The following is a 12,348-nucleotide window of genomic DNA, read 5'->3' as shown; positions in this document are numbered from 1 at the left end:
CATTCAGAGACCATAGCGGATATGCCTAATGAGGGCAGTGACAGTGTCACATTTGACATCCACTGGAGTATCCAAGAGATACAAGCAGAGTTCAACATGATCATGCAAGGTGGAGGCTGCATGTTGTATTGTCACAAACCAGGGGTATAAAAATTGCACACATCATTCCAGTGCAGCATCATTGTCCTCACTCAGAGTGTGTGTGTGTGTGTGTGTGTGTGTGTGTGTGTGTGTGTGTGCATGTGTGTGTGTGTGTGTGTGTGTGTGTGTGTGTGTGTGTGTGTATGTGTGCGCGTGTGTGCGTGTGTGTGCGTGTGTGTGTGTCTGTGTGTGTGTTTCTCAGGGCATGAACACTCCCGTTCTTATAATTGAATCACTTCTGGCTACACCACAGGACCACCTCACTAGGACAGCCACACATAGTTCCACACTATCTCATTCCACTGTTGCTCATCAAGTGCAGCTGAGTTTCAATATGTGATCCTGATGTAACATGGCATAATTGGACAGGAAGTCTTTCATTCTGATGCTGCAGTGCCACAAGGTACATAAGGTTAGCATTCGCCTAAGAGCGGCTCCACCCCCACCACTGCAATAAGTGATTATTGACTCCCCCACCCTCCTTGCCATGAATCTGGCTACTGCATCCACCTTCCATAAACCTTCCACTTGTGCTGTCATTGCTGTCTCCTGTCTCTGTTCCCCAACCCATCTGTGTAAATGACAATGACTGGGCCTGATGCTGTTTATTTTCTTCAAGTCTTTCCAGTTTATAATACCATAATGGGAATGGACCCCATTCTTAAGTCAAGGTGCAATTAATATTCATGAAATTAGTATTTTTTTCAATCTTTGATGTTAGACAAAAGTGATCTACATAGCACCTGCAATGTGCTCAGAACTGACACCTTCTGCAATTTGTATGGAGCTGCATGTGTTGATAGTGTATTTAAGTATGACTGTAGACTCTTTTTATTAGACCCATCTCTCCTACAATTATTGAAACTGTCAGGGTATCTTTCCTCCACAGTGTTCTCATTTCTGCCTGCACATCCTGATATTTTCTGATTTTGTGTCTCTCTCTATGTAAGACAATGTAATCACTAGCTGTAGCAATTTCAATGACCAATGTTTTTTTGGCTTTTTCAGCGATTGCTATATGTGGTTTACTTGCGCCTATTTTTTGAGCTGTTGGTAATCAGTGATCTCATGTGAAGGACACTTCATCATTCTCTGTAATGTTTTTGTAGTTCAAGTTTCCAGTGATTCTCAGCTACATTTATATTGTAATGTTTACACAATTTCCAATGCAACAGTTTTGTCGCATTATTGTGCCATTCAGTGTACAGGCCTTCTGCCATGAGTATATCTGTACACTGTTTTCAGTTCTTTTTTTACATAATCTATATCATCTGTTTCTCCCACATGGACTTTGTAAACCAATGTGCATGCAGTCCTCTGTCCTGGGGTGCAGTCATTAACCTTTCATTTTTGGTTTCGACTTAGCTCTCCTTAACTATTTCTACGCCAAATCCTGATCAACATGAAGTTGTTCAGGGGATCTCTTTACTTGCCACAATATCTATCCCTTTTTCACATTGCCTTCCTTCTCATTTGATCCTTCTCCTTATATTCTTTATCTATTTATTTATTTATTTTTTTGGTACATTCAGTTGCTGTCTAACATTATCTACTTCTGGATTAGTTTCCATTCTTGCTTGTCTCCATGTTTCTACTAAACTAAGCAGAGATGTCATCTTAGCCTTCTTCTCCTAATGTTTTAAAACTTCATTATATTTGGACCTGATGAAGTCAGCAGATATGTATGCAATACCATGGCTGCAGAACTATATATGTAATCAACTTTGAGGAGGCACATACCTCCTTAAGAGTGCAGAATATATAATCATGGTATACAGTGATTTTTAAATGTCATTTAATACCGGAGTAATTGTTCTTGTTTTCTTGTCCAACTGATACAATACCTTTTAGGGCCAGTCAGTCACACAAAACTGTAAGTTAAGAACAAATCGGTTTATAGTGTGGACTTTATTCATATACGTCATTGTTTTTTTCATTATTAGTTTGTCTTTTGATCACACTTGTTCATGTTTTATTGCTGATCCTTCATCAGTTCCCAAATATTTATGCATACCCAGCTGCTCAAGTTCCTTTATACCACATTCCTCTCCCAGACTGATATTTTCTTGATACTGCAACTTTCATGCTTTAAACCGTGCATTCGCATATTTATCAAGACCAAATTATATTATATCATCTGAGAAAGTTTTAAACACTTGCAGTTGCGCTCTCAACTCCTCATCTGTTGAACTATGCAGTTCTAAGTCATCCACAAAAAAGTATATGAGACTTTTTAAGCAAGATTGTTTTCTGGGAGCTAAATTGTAACAATGACCAAATCTGTTAAGGGCAAGGCAAAACAACAGCAGTGACAAAGAATCACCCTGGAATATTCCCCTTTGAAATTTTATCTCTTGAGTAATAATTTGCCCTTTGTTATGGTTTAGCTGCAAAGTGGCTTGCCACTGCTTCATTGTCACTATAATGTAATTGATCAATATAGGATGTATCTTTTACATTTGTAAGCACTCCTTTATCCATGATTGTGGGATGCTTTTGAATGTTTTTTTTTCAGTCTAGCCATGATGTACATAGATTCTTCCTTTTTTTGCAATTTTTCTATTATGGTTTTACTTAACAACAAATTATCCCTTTTTCCATATGACTTTCTTTGGTTACCCTTTTGTTCTACTGCCATGACTTACACCCGGATTTACTAAACTTCTGTGCAGGAGTAGCTTAGTCCTGCATGGAAGCACACATTTAGGAGCAGGATGGCAGCACACCATGCATAATAACAAGGCATGCTGCCTGAGCTCCTAGGCTTACATGGAGTGTATACGAGTGCAGGGGGCATGTCTGAGAGCAGAGCTCTCAGTATAAAAATGCCTCTGCAATGTAGAACAGGAGAAAGGGGTAAGGAATGAGTGAGACCAGTCATAGGTGTCCGCATATCCCCACCAACAGTCCCCTATGTGTACAACAGCAACAATACATAAAAATAAAATGTAGAAACCCATTTGTTTTCATTTAAAAATCCAATTAAAGTTACCCGTAGGTGTGCAGGTGTGCCCATCACTTAGCTATGGTTAAAGATGCTGAAAAGGCTGAAGAGGATAACAAGGAAGATATATGCAAATGAAGCAACACAGCAATAGTGAAGTGGGCAGAGCATTCGCTTAATGAGCAGGCATTCCCAGTTTGAGTCCCACTGCAGCACAGTCTATTTTACATGGCAAAGCACATTATAACCAATATTTTTGTTGCAAAACCCACTAAATAACATATATTTATGAACTGGAGTACTGCAAGAAATGCACATGTGAAGTGTCAGTGTCAGAATGAATAAGGCACTAGTAAGCAGGTTTAAGCACAAATAAGCAATAGTGAGCATATGTAAGCACTAGTAAGTGGTCTTAAGCCTGTTTGCACAGTGGTAAGCAATGCCTACACTGGTTAAGCAAATCTAAAGCTAACTTTCTGTAAGCAGATGTAACAGCAGGTTAGCAGTGCTTACCTCCGTGCAGGCCTGCACAAACCTGCTTACAGCTGCTTAAAAGTGCCTTAACCACTCTGTATCCAACGGCCCTTGTTCTGCCCAGCAACAAAATAAACAGCCTCTGCTAGGCTCGGGCACAGGACCCCACACACCATAGCCAAAGCGATTTACCACTAAGCCATATCAGATATATACAGCCCTGATGCATTCAAAACATATCAGTCAGCCCAGTCATTCAACAGTATAGAGAATGTATTCCAACATGTAAATGTATGAGTGAGTAAATATATTAATATCTAAACAGATACAACATATCAATAGATGTAAATATCCATCTGTATATATATATATATATATATATATATATATATATATATATATATATATATATATATATATATATATATATATATATATATATATATATATATATATATATATATATTGGCCACACATCTGTAGATAGCAATTTTAGACTGAAAAAAACAAATATGTCCACATGCACCGTTAATGTGGTTGAGATGCCCCAAACAATATACGTCATGTACGAATAGGCATACTCCCCACCACAGCCAAAGATGTCTGCCCTGCAAAACACTACCAAGTGTTACAGATCCCATAAGCAGGACCTGACAAGACATGTGCACAACATGTAAACAGTACTACAACTCAGCTGTGTGATGTCAGGCTGGTATTGGTAACATATCATGCAATACAGTCTGGCTCCCATAGGAAATGTAAAATATGGAAGTTATCAACATCCCCAGGATACATATACAGAGACACATATATGCAGATACAGATATCCATATATATATATATATATATATATATATATATATATATATATATATATATATATACATATGTATACATATATACATATACATGTGACTACACAGACACATGCAGAGAGATGTACAGTAATATACATATGTAGAAGGTGCACACAATATGGAACAACCACTATGCCTACAGTTCACACCTGAACAACCGGACACCACATGGGCTATCCATACAAACACAATCATTGCCTGGAACATATATCCACGGAGAGGTCATAGAAAAAACACCACACACAGGTTTGCAGAAATGAAAAACCTTTATTTGTATACTATTACAGTTCTATATGCCATGTCATATAGTTGTGCAGACACTGACATCCATATAAACAGATTGATGCAACTGTGAAACAGTTATACTAATACAGCAGTCTGGAAAGGTTCACAACTGTTGCTGTCCAGGACAATGCCTTCAAATTGTACAATAGTAAAGACAGACTGGGTCACAGGATACTAAACAATCAACAGTATCTAATGCAGGTGTATAGTTTAGCAGCCTCGATCTACACTCTGTACAAAATCACTAGGTGTTGAAGACTTCAGCTGACCAAATGGGATGTAACTGTTACATAACAAGGCATAACTGACACCACCACAAGCACACTGATAAACAGAACAGTCTTGTATGGCAGGAGGCAGTAGGCCTGCATTAACCCAATTTATGTGAGTAATGTAAATATAGATGAAGTATACGGTACTGTACATCCAGATTCCTTAAGGTAGCTCACCCCTGATACCCCCACATTTTGTAACAGCCTGGGTAATTTATGGTGCACCCCCCCCAAGACTCAATACTACAGGCCCGTATACCACTGTTACATACACTGGCCTCTGGAGTGCATAAGGGCAAACATGCATTGTTTTGGTGTAGCCCACACATATATGGCCTCAGCACCACTGTATGTGTGGGGGATACTACAGCAGTGGACTAATGGCAGCAATGGCAGTGGGATATACACACAGCTCACTACAGAACAACCCCTGACAGCATGTCATATGTACCAAGCTTGGTATGTAGGTGGAGGACAGAGGCTGAAACACAGGCCCATATGTGGGAAACTGTTGCCATACACTAAGCAAGTTGTTGGTGTTACAGGATAGTCTACAACATACCCTTAGTAGTCTGCAATGTACCCTTAGCCAGGAAATTGAGGTTAGAAACATAAATGGATGTAGCCATGTACTGATAGCACTCAACACACACACTGCCAGTGAAATATCTGACATAGGACCTGTGTGGTGGACAGACAAAACATGATAGGCACACCTCTGGCCACCAAAAGGATAGGCCCACAGTTGAGAGCTATGCAGACAGACTGCATTCCAAGGTAAACTAGTATGTACACACACACCCTGTAACACCACTACTATACAAAGCATAACACAACTCTACTCACACTCTGTCTGTAGTTCTGGAACCTCCTACAAATATATAGCTGGCCTAAGTGTGCCGGTTCCCCTGGAAGAGGTACTGCTACCTGCTGTCTGTAACACTGATGCCCACACACAGGAAGGATGTACCTCACACAGGAAAGGTAAAGGGACCATGCCCACATGATGTAGGGATTTATAGTAGGTGGTTCCCATGACAGTGGTAACTGGAAGTACTACACAGCAAGCTGCATGCAGTTAGCAAGTGTAGGGCACTGACTGGTGCAGAGGCCATCACCTGATCAAGTGCATCACCTACTCAAGCCAGGCTGCAATCTACCCCAAACAGCTCCATCCATTCACAGGAGAGAGAAAGCAAGCTAAAACAAAAGCAGAAAAGAGAAAACTCTCAGAAAAATGACAGCTGAAAACGCAGCCATCTACGCAGCTGCCAGTCATTAATACATCATTCCCACAACAGGTATGTGAAGTATATATACATGTATTAGAATGTAGTACCTGGTCTGGTCCTTCATAATATTATAGATGATGTGGAATGAGTTATATGGGCCAGCAGGTGTTGTGATGATGGTCAAGTGAACAACTGCTATGGACAATAGTGTCTGTCGCTGTGGGTATAGGGCCATACCTGTTAACTGTGCAGGTCAGCACTGACAGAAAGGCTGTAAGCCATCATAGTATGTGCTGTGTAATGGGGATTATATATATGATGTGGCCAATAGCCAGTGGTGGAAGTAATGCCAGTATGATGGACATGTGGGAGCCACGGACCACCACTGGCAGGATACCCAGGTGAATCTGTAATGTAGCATGCCAGAATGCCATAGGTGTGTTATAGGGTTACCTGCAAACTGGTCCCACATATACCCCACTAATGTCAAGCCGTGTCCATATGTGGAATCTGTATGTGTTGTAGCAAGGCAGAACAGTGCAGCTGTGCAGGAAGGTGTTGTGAGATTGTGCAGCTGATGTCTGAATGTACCCCACATATAGGTATGCATATGTGTACATATGTCACAGATGTAATATATAAGGATAAATGTATATCAGCATGTATGTCCAGAAATATACATTTATATATATATATATATATATATATATATATATATATATATATATATGTGTGTGTGTGTGTGTGTGTGTGTGTGCATATATATATATATATATATATGTGCACATATATATATATATATATATATGAATTCACATATATAGATATATACCTATATGCAAATGTCTACATCTGTACAAATATGCACACAAGCAAATATGTATGGAAAGACATGTCCCCTATATCACTACCACAGTGATGTGTGCTATGTGTGAGGCAGAATCACACATAGCAATACAAACAGATACATACAGGTGGCAGTGTGTGCACCATGGATAGGTATGTCACATGTTAGTCCCATCCTAGCACCACAATGCCTCTGCCTGTGAAGTATGCAACGGGAATATGGGGAAGTATGGCAGATACACATGTGGAGGTGGTCATGATTGGTAGATATAGAGGACAGTCTACAGGGGTGGTATGTGACACATGTGGTGGGTAAAAACCATGAATGGTATGTGTGGTTCATCATGTGGATGCCCCATGGTCCCCAATATGGGCAGAATGGGAATAAGTCTCTCACCAACTGCCACTCATAACAGCAGTCCACGTCCTGAAGGTGCCAGGTCTGTTGTCTGAGCAAGATGAGTATGTTGGCCATCTGAATGTGTACTGGGTGCCTCAGACTGATGTAGCACATCCCTCATGTGTCTGTGGAGCCTGGTATGGAACAAATCCTAGACCTGAGCTCAGGGGACAAGAACATGTTGGTGTGTGCCCGGGGGGGGGGGCAACATCCCCTGGGTGGTTCCACCTGATGGTATTGCTGTAACAGTACATGAGGAGGCCCCGGGTTGGCACACACATGTGATGTGGCCAGGTATCCTGGTCAGATGGATGTGGAGAGGTGGATCAGCTGGCCAATGGAACATATACATGTTATTGTGTCACTGTCATAGTACATATGTTGATAGTAATAGTCTACACAATCCCGGTACATGTCCAACAGCATGCATAGAACCCCCCCGATAACACAGATTGTCAGATGTGCAGCAATCTCAGAGCAGCCATACCACTAGCATGTATGTAACCATAGTGGCCCTGACAATGGCATCCAAGTAAATAGCCTGTAACAGGCTAGCAATGTTAGTGTCCACACAGTGGACATGGCTACAATCACATAGCAGAAGGTGTGGTACAATACACAGTCTATCCAAACAATAGTTAAGCTGTAGCCATACCTAATGAGTTGTGTGTATAGTCTGTTGAAGCTGATATGGTGGGGGGGGTGACAGAGATGTGTATTATGAACTGTGGTAACCTTACCATATGAGTCGCTCAGGCCTGTTTCCATCCTCATGTTTTTCAGGAAAGATGGCACACATCAGGTTGCCCGTGTATTCAGCTGAGGAGAATGAGGTCATTATCAACCACCTGGTTCAACACTACCAGGTTTTCTTTGGCAGGACAGCACATGCCCAGCAGGAGCGGACCACCCTGTGGAATGATCTATTACACAGGGTCAATGATGTCGGTTTGCATAACCGCAGTTATGAGCAGGTTCAGCATCATTGCAGTGACCTGCTTCGCAATGCCTGTCAGTGTGCTGCCGCAGTCCGGGGGGGATCACCTCTCCACAGGGGGAGGCCATGCCAACCATCCCCCCCCTGACACATGTGGAGGAGCTCCTGGCCAGCCTCGTGGCACCTGCCCGTCCGGAACACCATCAGCCACTGGACCCCTTTGTGGAGGTGGGTGTCCCCCACACACCAGCAGAGAAGCGTACAGGTAAGGATACAGGGCACATCAGTAGACCACTGTTGTATAAATATCCACAGTGGTACAGGTAGATCATGCAGATCTGATATGTCATACAAAAATTGTGTTGATGCATTGTAGTGATAAACAAATGTCCACGTATGGTAGTATTGTGGGAATTTAAGGTTGATGTATGGTAGTACTGCACCCAGCCTGTAGCAGTGCCACAGGTGTGGCAACTGACATTGCATCTCTCACCCACTTATGTAGGTCCCTCTGGGTTAACAGCAAGGCAGCAGCCTGTAGCTGGTGAGTATGTCTTATGTAGATGCATGCCAACACACTGGACATGTAATGGTGATGTTATATTCCATGCACACACCTACCCTGAATGTATGCTGTACATGTGCATGTATTGTTGCTGTGAAATGCATGGACTCACAGTGGTGAACATGATGGGGCATTGAAAGGGTATGTTACACACCTGTATGACAACTAACATCCTGTCATTGCGGAATGTGTCCACGGGGGGTAGCATACTGTTGGTAGACATGGCCTACAGTAGTGACATGTTCTGAACAACACCCATACACAGTGCAATACCAGTTTACATACCTATAGGGTAATGCCAACTGCTGCTGAGATACACTATGTCATATGGCATTACAGTAGTCCACATTATCAGCTGGGTCTAAGCTGCAACATGTGGTGTTCAGCGTATGGGACACTGCAAGCTGACAAATATGTGTAGGGCTTACCTGTCATGCATCTGCATAAATGCTGAGGGGGGGGGGTCTCAGCATGAAACACCAGTGCACTGCAGCAGGGATCATAAAGATAGTAGGAATGGCTCTATCGGCATATAGTCAGGTCCAGGACCTGTGGCAGTCATAACCCTACCCACACTGCAATAGCGACGGCATTGTGTGAACACTATGGGGTGTGCACATGAGTATTATTTATTTGTTTATGTATTTCCAATTTGGTTACCCGGGAAGTCCACTGGGTCAACATGACCCGTTTTCAGTGCAGGCCCGGGGAGAAAAGCTCCAAGAAAGCATTGTTCAAGTTCAAATTACAATAAAATGCAGGAGTATACAAGTTAACATTGTATTGGGAAACACAAATAAGAATTTACAACAAGCATAGTTGGAAGAATCTGTTTAGAGAGAAGTTAAGGGTGATTCACTTACTTTTGGTGCAAGGGAAAATGAGTGTTGAGAGTGAGTGTCAGTTAAATTACATTTATTGAGGAATCAGATTATGCTTGCTTTATATACATAATTAAAGTAGAAAGTAGAAAATTATTCACAATATTTACATTAATTACAGGACAGTTATCCCACTCCACAAAGGGGGGGGGCCACAACAGACCACGGGAACTACCACCCCATTAGCCTGACGAGCCTAGTCTGCAAGGCCATGCAACGTATCATCATGGAACTCATAAACAAAGACATTGGAGATCTCCAAACTCTGGACCCCACACAGTTTGGGTTTGTAAAAGGCAGATCATGTCTCCTAAACCTGATAGACTTCCTTGAAGTAGTCACCAAAGCAATAGATGAGGGTAAGGTGGTTCACACAGCCTATCTAGATCTCGCCAAGGCATTCAACACCATCCCCCACTCTGGAATTATAGATAAACTCACTAAACTAGGTATAAATCCCTATGTCACAAGATGGGTTGCCAACTGGCTTACTGACAGAACCCACACTGTGAAAGTAGCAGACTCCAAATCAGACTTCAGACCGGTGACAAGTGGAGTACCACAAGGTTCAGTCCTGGATCCTCTCCTGTTTGGTATCTACTTCTCTGAAGTACAGGCTAACACAGAAGGTCTTTGGCTAACTAAATTAGCAGATGACTGCAAACTAGGAGCCATAATCGAAACTCCTAATGATGTGGACATCCTACAAAAGGGCCTCACTGAGACAGATGCCTGGTGTGAAAGACATGGTCTCAAGCTCAGTGACAAAAAGTGCATTGTCATCCCCTTTGGTAAAAACTCTGTACCCATGAACTACCACATAGGCAGTAGTCTACTTAACACTAAAAGTGTGATAAGAGACCCTGGGACACAGGTGGACAGTAGTCTCTCCTTTGATAATCACATCGCCACAGTGGTCAGGAAATCCTTCTACATGGCACACCTCATCACAAAAGTTTTCTCATCCAGAAAAAAATAGGTCATTGTTCCCCTCTACTCATCACTCATTAGACCCATTATAGAGTATAATGCCCCTTTTGGTATGTACCTCACAAGACATCTACAACAACTGGAAAGGCTGAAAAAATACCTCACAAAGCAGATTACTGGCCTCAGATAGATGCCTTATGCAGACCATCTCAAAGAACTCCAGCTTTACTCCGTCACATATCATCTACTCAGAGGCAATCTCTGCCTAACATACAAAGCTATGTCAAACCCAGAGCTGTTGGACATGCTCCACTTAAAGAAATCCCAATCCCTCCAAGCTACATGCTCTGGGGACCTAAACCTTGTCACCACAACAAACAGAACATGCTGGAGGGATAGATTCCTGTCCCAGAGACTTCCCATGCTCTGGAACAGACTACCTATCTTTGTCAAACAGAGCTCCTCATTAGCATTCTTCAAGAAAAATATTGATGATTGGATGGATAATAGGAAATTCCCCCCAGGGATCACTTCTGTGGTTCTGCTTGACAGGGGCCCAGGAAAATAATTTTCTTGGGTTGCGAAAGCCAGGGTGCTTTTTTGGTTAGGCTTGTACAGGCCCTAGGGCCAATAGCCTAGTACCTACCTATGAATCTATAAATGAGCACAGCTCTAGGAATTTTAAGTCGGTTAAAGATAGTGAAGCTAAAGAAGTTAAAGAGAGCTTGTAAAGGGTTATAGGTATGAGACTGTGGGAGATTAAGAGAGATGTGTACCAGGGGAAAGGACCCCTAGGGCATAGAGATAGCAAGGATTAAGTAGGTTGGAGGCAGGTGCATTTCCATTTAGTGGACAAGTGTTTAAAAAGTTGGCTTTTGAAGTTGTCAGAGTTAGATGTGGTTCTTAGTGTGGAGGGAAGGGAATTCCATTTGTTTGCCTAGAGCATAAGAGAGGAGCAGTTGGCCAGCAGGGCGCTTAGGTTTGTGGATAGCAATTATATTCTGGTGCTCAGATCTAAGTGTTCTGTTAGGAATATAATGGGGAAGGATATTAGCTAGAGCAGGGCATTTTGTGGTATTAAATATGTCTATGTGCTATGGATAGTTGCAGGTAGTCCAGGTGGTTAGAAATTTCTAGCCAATTCAAGGATTGAAGGGTGAGGCAATGATGGGTGGAATGTTTGGAATTGGTGGCAAATTTAGAGATTTTATTGTAGCAGTTTTCAAGTCTGGAGGTTGTAGAGGCGGACAAGTTGGTTAGGAGAGGAGCACCATATAATAAGGAAGGAAGAAGATATGTAGTGGCCAGAGTATGCCTAGTGGAATTAGAGAGAAAGCAATTGTTCCTATACAACATACCTAGCTTTTGGTGTTTTTTTTAATGTTTTGTTGAATGTGGGTGGCGAACTTGAGGTGTACATCAACAGTTATGCCTAGAAGTTTAGCAGAAGGTACCACTTCTATGGGTGAGTTGGATTGGCTAATAACTTTGAATTCATTTTTGTTATAGGAGTAGGTCTTAGAGGGGGGAATAGTAGGCTTTTAGATTTATTTGCATTGAGAGAGAGGTGGTTTTGGTGCATCC

Source organism: Protopterus annectens, chromosome 2.part2 (genome assembly GCF_019279795.1).
Source record: "Protopterus annectens isolate FY-2018-M chromosome 2.part2, PAN1.0, whole genome shotgun sequence".
NCBI classification, from domain to species: Eukaryota; Metazoa; Chordata; order Ceratodontiformes; family Protopteridae; genus Protopterus; species Protopterus annectens.
Note: the sequence above shows the minus strand (reverse complement) of the source record.